Raw genomic sequence first — 9,814 nt, forward strand, 5'->3', positions numbered from 1 at the left:
TGTTCATTGAATTTGCTTTAAAGAGGGAATGACACACTCAGAGGGTTTAGAAATTAATCTTACCCTTCAAATATTAGAAGGGGAAAGGGGGGAGAAGTGGAAGGAAAAGATAGATGAATAGAAGAGAGGGAAGAAAGAAGAGGTAAAGGGAAAGAGGGAAGAAAAGGGAGGGGGCTTATAGAGTGGGGAAGGTTGAGGGAGTTGGTATTCAGAAACAAAACACTTATGAGAAGGGATAACGTGAAGGGAGGGAGGAAAACCTAAAATTAAATAATAAAACATCAGTCATCAAAACTGTTTGGTACTAAGAAACAGAGTGATAGCTCAGTGGAATAAACTAGGGGCGAACAAAGCAATAGTAAATGACTGCAGTAATCTGTTGTTTGATAAACCCAATGATTCTAGCATCTGGGATAAGAAATCACTCCTATTAAAAACTGCTGGAAAAAAATGGAAGAAAGTATTCAGAAACTAGGCATAGATCAATATCTCACGTCTTATACCAAGACTATTTAAAATGGTGATATAAGCCAATTAGGATACCAAAGAATAGTATATCTATATCAGTTCCATAGAAAGGGGAGCAGCTTATAACTAAAGAAGAAATAGAGAACCTTATAAAAGACAAAATTTATCATTTTGATTATATTAAATTGAAAAGTTTTTGCACAAATAAAACCAAGGTAACTGAGATTAAAAGGAATGCATTTAGGGCAACTAGGTGGCCCTGGAATCAGCAGGATTTGAGATCAGGTCAGGCCTCAGACTCCTAATAATTACTTAGCTGTGTGACTTTGGGCAAGTAACTTAACTCCACTTCCTTGCAAAAAAAAAGCATGCATTAAATTGGGAGGCAATTTTTACAACTAGTGTTTCTGACAAAGAACTGAGTCAAATTTATAAGAAAATAAGTCATTCCCCTATTGATAAATGGTCAAAGGATATGGAAATGCAATTCTCAGATGTAGAAATTAATGCTATCCATAGTCATATGGCAAATTATTCTAAATCATTATTGATTAGGGAAATGCAAATTAAAGGAACCGCATTGTTTAAAACCACCTCATGCCTATCATATTGATCAATATGATTAAAAAGCAAAATGATTAATATTGGAGGGAATGTTGGAAAACCAGAACATTAAGGTATGTTTGATTGAGTTATGAACTGATGCAATCTTTCCAGAAAACAATTTGGAATTATGTCAAGGGGCAATAAAATTATGCTTATCCTTTTATCCAGCAATACCATTACAACTTCTATAATCTGAAGAGATCACTAAAAAGGATTCAAAAACCCATACGTACATAAATACATAGCAGCTCTTTTTATAGTGGAAAAGAATTGGAAATTGAGTGGATGCTCATCAATTGGGGAATGGATGAACAAATTGGGGCTCATGAATGTGATGAAACACTATTGTTCTATAAGAAATCATGAGGGGACAGGACTTCAGGGAAAAAAAAACTTACATGAATTGATGCTGAGTGAAATGAGCAGAACCAGAAGCATATTATACACACTAAAATCAACATTGGGTGATGATCAACTATGATGTACTTGCTCATTTCAACAGTACAATAATCAAAGATAATTCTAAAAGACTTGTGATGGAAAATACCATCTCTATCCAGAGAGGGAACTGTGGAGTCTAAATGCAGATCAAAACTTACTATCTTCAATTTTTAAAAGTTGTCATGTATAATGTCATTATTTTCTCTCTAATGGTTTTCTTCTTCTGTTTCGGTTTGATTGTTCTTTCACAACACAATTAATATGGATTTACATTTATATAATTACACATGTAGAGTCTATATTGAATTGCTTTCTGTCAGAGGAAGGAAAGAGGGGGAGAAAAATGCAAAACTCAAACCCTTGGGAAAAAAAAATGATTGGCGAAAGCTATCATTGCATGTTGTTGGGAAAACAAATAAATATAAAAATATTTTTAAATAACAAAAAGGTTAATTTCAGAGAATATTAAGACTTGTGTGACCCTAATCAGAGTGAAAAAAGTAGAACAAGGAAAACAATTTTTTAAGTAACATTGTGAAAATATTTTTGAGAGGTAAGAGTTCTGATCAATGTAATGAGAATTGAGAATTTCAGGGAATTCATGAAAAATACAAGTCACTTAGAGTGTATGTGATGGGTTGAAAATGAAGAATTTTTGGACATGGCCAAAGTAGAAATTTATTTTGGTTGACTTTTAGGAGGTAGATTTTGATTTGAGAGAGAGCAAATAATTACATGATAATTGAAAAAAGAGTAAAACAAAATAAGTTACATTTTTTAAGGAAAAAAAGGATAGTTCATGGTGGTTTCTTCTTTCCAATCACAGAAAATAAAGTGTTTTCTGCCAGACAGTCATGACTAAATTTAAAATGGTTTATTATTTTAAAATTTTTTTGTCTGAATTATTTTCTCTTCTGGTCAATTTCTTACTATAACATCAGTAGACAGTTTTCTTGTGCTTATTTTTGCACTTTGAAAATTTAATTTTCTCTTACAAGTTGTCTCTCTCTGTTATCTGGCAAACTTCATGTATTCTTTCATTTAAGAATAATAATGGGACTGCTAGGTGGTGCAGTGGATAGAGCACTGGCCATGGAGTCAGGAGGACTTGAGTTCAAATACAGCCTCAGACATAGTAATTGCCTAGCTGTGTGACCATGGGCAGGCTAATTAATGCGGTTGCATTGCCTTGCTAAAAAACCCCCAAAAAGAATAATAACAATGTAACTTTTAATAAATCTTCCTGCATTAACTAGCCAGCATTTTAATCAATTTCAAGTATTTACAGATTGTTTTTATCTTTCTATAATGCAATTTTATTTTGGGTTAGTCTTCAAGATGTAATGCAAAATATTTTACATGTATAAATATCCTATCTTTTATGTCTGTATGATAATGATGATTATCATTATGTTTTTCTTTATTTTTTTAAAGAATAAATTTCTTTTGTACTTCCTGGGTGGTGGCATGAGCTAGGAAGCTCCCTAAGCTTTTCCAGAAACAGCTTTGCATGAAGCTTCTAAAAATACCCTAAAGTGATAAAACACAGAAAGATAGAGTGAAACAAGTTTTCCAACTCAGGATACCTTAAAGGAACTTCAGGAAAAAAATCTGTTTCAAATGGGTAAAAGCCCATGTTTTAGGGTTTTATTTTAGGTAGGAGAACTGAAAAGTCAGCAGCAGGTGGCTCTTAGTTACAACATAACTCAGGTCCAGTCTCAGAAATGGTAAAGCAGGACAGTAGTGAAGGTCCCAATCCCAGCTTATGGAGCAAAGTTTTATCCTTGGAATATTAGTGTGGCATTGGGTTGCAGTGGAACAGGGAGCAAACCATGAGGACTTGAGAAGTCAGAGAGATAAGCAGTAAGCAATAAGATCCCTGAGCCCAGCAAAAAGAACTTGGCACTATTCTCCCTGTATTCCAGCAGCAGAGGTTAGTTATCAAAAAGAACAAAAAAAGAGCACTAACCATAGAAAACTACTATTCTGATAGACATGCTACAAAACACCATCTCAGAAGAGGAAAGCATTGACAAAATGCCTACATGTGAAGACCCAAAAGTGTTATTAATTGGTTTCAAATCCACAAAGACCCCTTGAAAGAGATCAAAAAGGACTTTAAAAACTAAAGAGGAGAGGAAAAAAGAAAAATTGAGAAAAGAAATGAATCATACAGAAGAATTATGAAAAACTGTCTGAAGAAAAAAATACCTTTAAAAGTAAAATTGAATAAATGGAAAAGGAAAATATCCTCTTTAAAAGTAATATTGACCAACTTGGAAAATGAAAGCAATTCATCTAAAGGGAAAATTAACCACTTGAATAAAGAAAAGCTAACTGAAGAAAATAAAACCCTAAAAATTATAATTGTACAAATGGAAACCAATGACTCTATGAGATACCAAGATTACATCGAACAAACCCAAAAGTCAGAAAAAAATAGAAGAAAATGTAAAGTACCTGTTGGGGAAAAATGACCAGCTTAGAAATTATATCCAGAAGAGATAATTTTAGGATTATTGGTCTACCTGAAAGTCATGAACAGAAAGAGAACTTAAAGAAGGTAGGAAATTATCATCTAGGAAATTATCCTAGAACAAGAAGATAAAATTGTCCTTGAAATAATTGATGAAATAATTCATCAGTCATTCCCAGAAAGAGATCCCTCCCCCCCCCAAAAAAATAAACTCCAAGGAATATTATAGCCAAATTTCAGAATCATCATCAGCTAAAGGAGAAAATGAAGAAGTCTTAGGAGACAATTTAAATACCAGGAAACTAAAGTCAGTATTACATAGGACTTATTCTTCATCATTAAAAGATTGGAGGGCCTGGAATATGATATTCCAGAGAGCAAAGGAACTTGGATTACAACCAAGAGTCAACTATGTTTTACAATTCAGCATATTATTTCATGGGAAACGATGGATTTTCAATGATATAGAGGACTATCAAACTTACCTGATAAAAAGATCAGAACTGAACAGAAAATTGTGATCTTCAAATACTAAACACAATAGATTCATAAAAAGATAAATGGAAAGAAAAAACTTAGTCAATAAGACAAAACTGTCTCCATCCCTACATTGGAAAACAATGCTTGTAACTCTTGAGAGCAGTATTTCTTTGAAGACAGTTGAAAGTAGCATACTTAGACAGAAGGTGTGGTTATAAATTGATCATGACAGGGCAGAACTTTAGCTCATGAGAGTTGTATTTCTATTGACACAGTTGGAAGGAGTATACTTGCACAGAGGGTGTAGGTATAAATTGATTATGATGAGACGTTGCCTATGACTCTTAAGAATTGGACATCTATTAAGACAGTTTAAAGGAGTATACTTTGACTAAAAGGTGTGGGTACAAATCAGGTATAAAACAGACACAAAAAGGTTTATACTGGGAGAGGAAGACAGAGGCATTAGAGAATAAATAATAAGACATGAAGAGGCACAAAGGACCTATTCTAGTAGAGGGAAACAAAGGAGAGTGTAAATACTATGTACTTACTCACATCAGATTTAGTTTGAAGAAAGAATAACATACAGTCCCAACTGGGTTTAGAAATTTCTCCCACTCTACAGGAAAGTAGGACCTTTATGAGAAAGGAGGGAGGAGTCAGAAGCAAAACACTGGTACAGAAGTATAAGGGAAAAAAAGAGAGAAAAGTTCAAACAGAAAGGAAGATAGAATGGAAGCAAATGAGAATAGGAATAAGTTGAACTCTCAAAAAATGGAAGTGATTAGCAAAGTGGATTAAAAACAGCATCCAACAATATGTTGTTCATAAGATATATATATATATAGTAAAAGTAAAACACCACAGCAGAATATATTAAGCTTCAGCTGAACTAAAGAAATTGGGATATCAAACCTGATCTCAGAAAAAGCAAAAGCAAAAATTAAATCTCATTAAAAGGGACAAGGAAGAAAACTAAATCTTCTTAAACAATATCAATGAAGTTAATCAACTGGTATAGTATCCAAATTCTTAGAGAGACTAAATGAATTACAGGGAGACATAGTCAGCAAAACTATAATAATAAGAACCTCGGCCTTGCTTCTTCAGAATTAGATAAATCTAACAACAAAGTTAATAAGAAGGAAGCCAAGAAGGTGAATAGAAATTTTAGAAAAGTTATACATGAGTAAGTAGATTTCAAAAAACCCCTGAAGAATTAACAGGATCTTATGCTGAGTGAAATGAGCAATGCCAGAACACTGCTCATATTAACAACAACATTGAGAGATGATCAGCTTTGATGGACACAGCTCCCCTCAGCATTTCAAAGATCAAGGACAATCCTGAGAGATCTGTTATGGAAAATGCCATCCAAATCCAGAGGAAAAAACTATGGAGTCTGAATGCAGAGAAAAGCATGCTATGTTCACTTTTTAAAACTTCTTTTATGTTTTTTTCTTTCTTTCACATGTATTTTCCTCTGAGTTCTAATTCTTCTTTCACAATATGTCTAATATGGAAATATGTTAGACATGATTGTACAGTCTATTTTAGATTTTTGATTTGGGGAGGGGGAGAAAGGGAAGGTTAGTAGAAAAATGGGAAACTCAAAAGTTTTCATAAATGCAAATGTTAAAAACTATGTTTGCATATATCTTTGCATATATATGAAATAAATAAAATAAAAATCTTTTTGATTTTTTCTTCTTACATCACCAAAATTCCTTCTCGTGACCCCCATATAGAGCTAACCCATAGAAAAAATAATATTTTTTAAGGAAAAAAGAAAAAATTCAGTAAAAGTGATGTTAAAATTTTTTAAAAGCTAAATAAATATACAAGCCATGCATTACACTTGTATGGACTTCTCACATCTATATCTGTGAGTTATACTTGGTCTATGTGACTTTTTTTCATTCAGTCAGATAATAAACATTTGCAAAAATGTCTATATAACTAGGAGAGAGTACCAGATATGTAGTAAGGAAGATTTATCTTCCTTAGTTCAAATTTGACCTCAGATACTTACTAACTATATGACCCTCAGTAAGTCAATTAGCCTTAGTTGCCCCAGTTTCTTTATCTGTAAAATGAGCTGGAGAAAAAAAAATGTAAAACCTCTCCAGTACTCTTGTTAAGAAAATTGCAAATTGAGTCACAAAGATCATCACCATATCATCAAGTGTCTATGCATCAAGTTCTGTGCTAAGTACTGGAGATACAAGAAAAGGAAAAAGAAAAGACAACATCCATCCAATTAGGTACAAAAGCATTATATATAGAACAAAAAGGAAATATCCAGTAGAAGCAAAGTACTAAAAATAAGCGGGATTAAAAAAAGTGTAAGCTATAAAAAGATTAGAAAAATGGGGAGGAAGCTAAGTTACATAGGGTTTTTTTAATTTTTTAACTTTTTTTTTAAGTTTTATTTTTTGACATAGGTTTTGAACACCAAACAGAGAACTTTGATCCTCAAGGTGAGGCCAGTCAACAGAAAACTCACTGAAATATTTTGAGTAAGGAAGTACCATGGTTGAACCTACACTTTAGGAAAATCACCTTGGCAACTGATTGGAGGACTTGTTGGAACAGGAAAAGACTTGTGGTAGGCCAACCAGTAGACTAATATATTGTCTCCTCTTTAAGATTAAGACCTGAAACATTGTGGTAACAGTATCCAAGGAGGCAATATGAGATGTCACAAAGGTGAAATTGGCAGGCCCTGGATATGAAAGTTGAACTAATCTAGGATACTATGTAGGTTGTGGGCCTTGTAGACTGAGAATGCAATGGTTCCTTGAAAGTAGTAAGTTTTTATTGGGTGAGGATTTGTGCCAAAGACGAGTTCTTTTTTGGAATGTCTGTAGGACATCCAGTTTGAGATATTCAATATATGGTCAAGGATCAATAAATAATGGATAGCTAGATTTAAGTATCATCAGCATAAAGATGATCACTGATCTGTGGGACCTTCTGAGATCACTAAATTAAATAGTATTGAGAGAGAAGAAAAGAGTCCCAGATAAAATCTCATCCACAGTTAATGGATGTGACCTGAATGAAAGTCCAGAAACTGAGGAAAAAGTAGGAGAGAATAGGAAGCAAAAACCCTAGAGAAAGAAAGTATCAAAAAAGAAACATTTAATCAACAGCACAAAAGGCAGCAAAAAGACCAGGAAGGATGAAAATGGAGGAAAAGTTCCATGCATTTCTCAATTAAGAGATCATTGGTTATTTTGGAAAGATGTTTCAGTTGAATGATGAAATCAGAAACCAAGCTGTACAGAGTTAAGAAGAAAAGGTTAGAGGAATAATAGGCACCTCTTGGAGATACCTTCTCAAGGAATTTGGCCACAAAAAGCAAGAGAAATAAACAATGTAAAGGGGAACAGATGGATTAAGGAAGGGTTTTTGAGGATGGATGAGGCACATGAATGTTTGTAGACAACAGAAAAGCAGTCAATAGATGAGAAGAAATAGAAACTCATAAAAGAGTGGCATAACAGAAGGGACAATCTCATTGCAGAGACATGATGGAATGAGATCACTTTTACAAAAAAGAATGATTGGCATTGGCAAGCAGAAAGGGAGCCTCATGTGAGGCAAAGAAAAGGGAGAAGATAATAGTGGGAGGCATATGAATTATATGAAATTAAGAAGAACAAAGATGAAGAAGATATTTGGTGAGTTAGTTTTTTTCAGTAAAAAATGAGGTAAGGTTCGAAGCTTGAGGGAATTGAGGAAAGAAACTATAGCATTTGAGGATGGATGAAAAGTTTTGAAGAAACAGCCAGGATAAGTGGGAAAGTGAATACTTATAGAAAGGTATAAAATGATTGTCTAATAGTTCTGAGCTTCCAGTTGAGGTTATTTTACTTAAATTTATAGTGAATACAGGCAGCATATTTGTATGATTTTTCTCCAATATCATTAAAAACCATGTGTCTAGGAGGGAAGACAATTAATTCTGGGAGTGATCCAAGGATGAGACTTGGCAGGGCACAAGTATTAAGATAATAAGAAAGAAGGGACCTTAGAAAAAGGCAAAAGATAGAGGAAATAGTTCACTATGGGATCAGTACCATATCAAACAACCAAGCAATTATTTACCAAGCTAGAAAAATTGTAACAAAATTCATCTGGAACAACAAAAGGACAAGAATATTAGGGGAACTGATGAAAAAAAATGTAAAGGAAGGTGATTTAGTTCTACCAGATCTAAAGCTATACCATAAAGTGGCAATCATCAAAACTGCCTGGAATTGGAATAGAGAAATGGATTAGAAATAGAGAAATGTATCAGTGGATTAGGATAGGTTCAAAAGAAATAGTAGCAAATGACTAGTGTAATCTACTGTGTGACAAATCCAAAGATATTAACTTCTATGATAAGAATTCACTATTTGACCAAAATTTTAGGGGAAACTGGAAAATAGTATGGTAAAAACTAGGCATAAACCATATCTCATACCCTATAACAAAATAAGGTCAAAATGGATAGAGGATTTAAATATAAAGTGGGACACCATAGATCAATTAACAGACCTACCTGTCAGATCTATGGAAAAGGAGAGAAACTTATGACCAAGCAAGAAATGGAGTACATTATAAATTGAAAAATGGATGATTTCAACTACATTAAATTAAAAAGGTTTTGCACTAATAAAACCAATGCTGCAAAAATTAGCAAGACAGGGCAGCTAGGTGGCACAGTGGATAGAGCACTAGTCCTGGAGTCAGGAGTGCCTGAATTCAAATCCAGCCTCAGACACTTAATTTCCTGTGTGACCTTGGACAAGTCACTTGACCCCATTGCCTTAAATAAATAAAGAAAATTTAAATTAACAGGAAAACTTTCAGAAAGCTGGGTAAATGCTTTTCACAGCTAGGGGTTCTGATAAAGGTCTCATTTCTAAAATATATGGAGAATTTATAAGGGTGAATGTCATTCTCCAATTGGTAAATGGACAGAGGATATGAACAGATAGTTTTCAAATGAAGAAATCAACATTATATATAGCAATATGAAAAAATGCTCCAAATCATTATTGATTAGAAAAATGCAAATCAAAACAACTATAAGGTATCACTTCACACCTATCAGATTGATTAAGATGACAAAAACAGGAAAATGATCAAAGTTGGAGAGGTTGTGGGAGGATTGGAATATTATTGCATGACTGGTAGAGCTGTGATCCAAACATTTTGGAGAGCAGTTTGGAACTCTGCTCAAAGAGCAATAAAACAGATACCCTTTGACCCAGGAATTCCAATACTCGGCCTAAATTCAGAAGAAATCATAAAAATGGGAAAAGTCCCACATATTCCAGAATATTC

The sequence above is a fragment of the Macrotis lagotis genome, chromosome 4, assembly GCF_037893015.1.
Source record: "Macrotis lagotis isolate mMagLag1 chromosome 4, bilby.v1.9.chrom.fasta, whole genome shotgun sequence".
Taxonomy (NCBI): domain Eukaryota; kingdom Metazoa; phylum Chordata; class Mammalia; order Peramelemorphia; family Peramelidae; genus Macrotis; species Macrotis lagotis.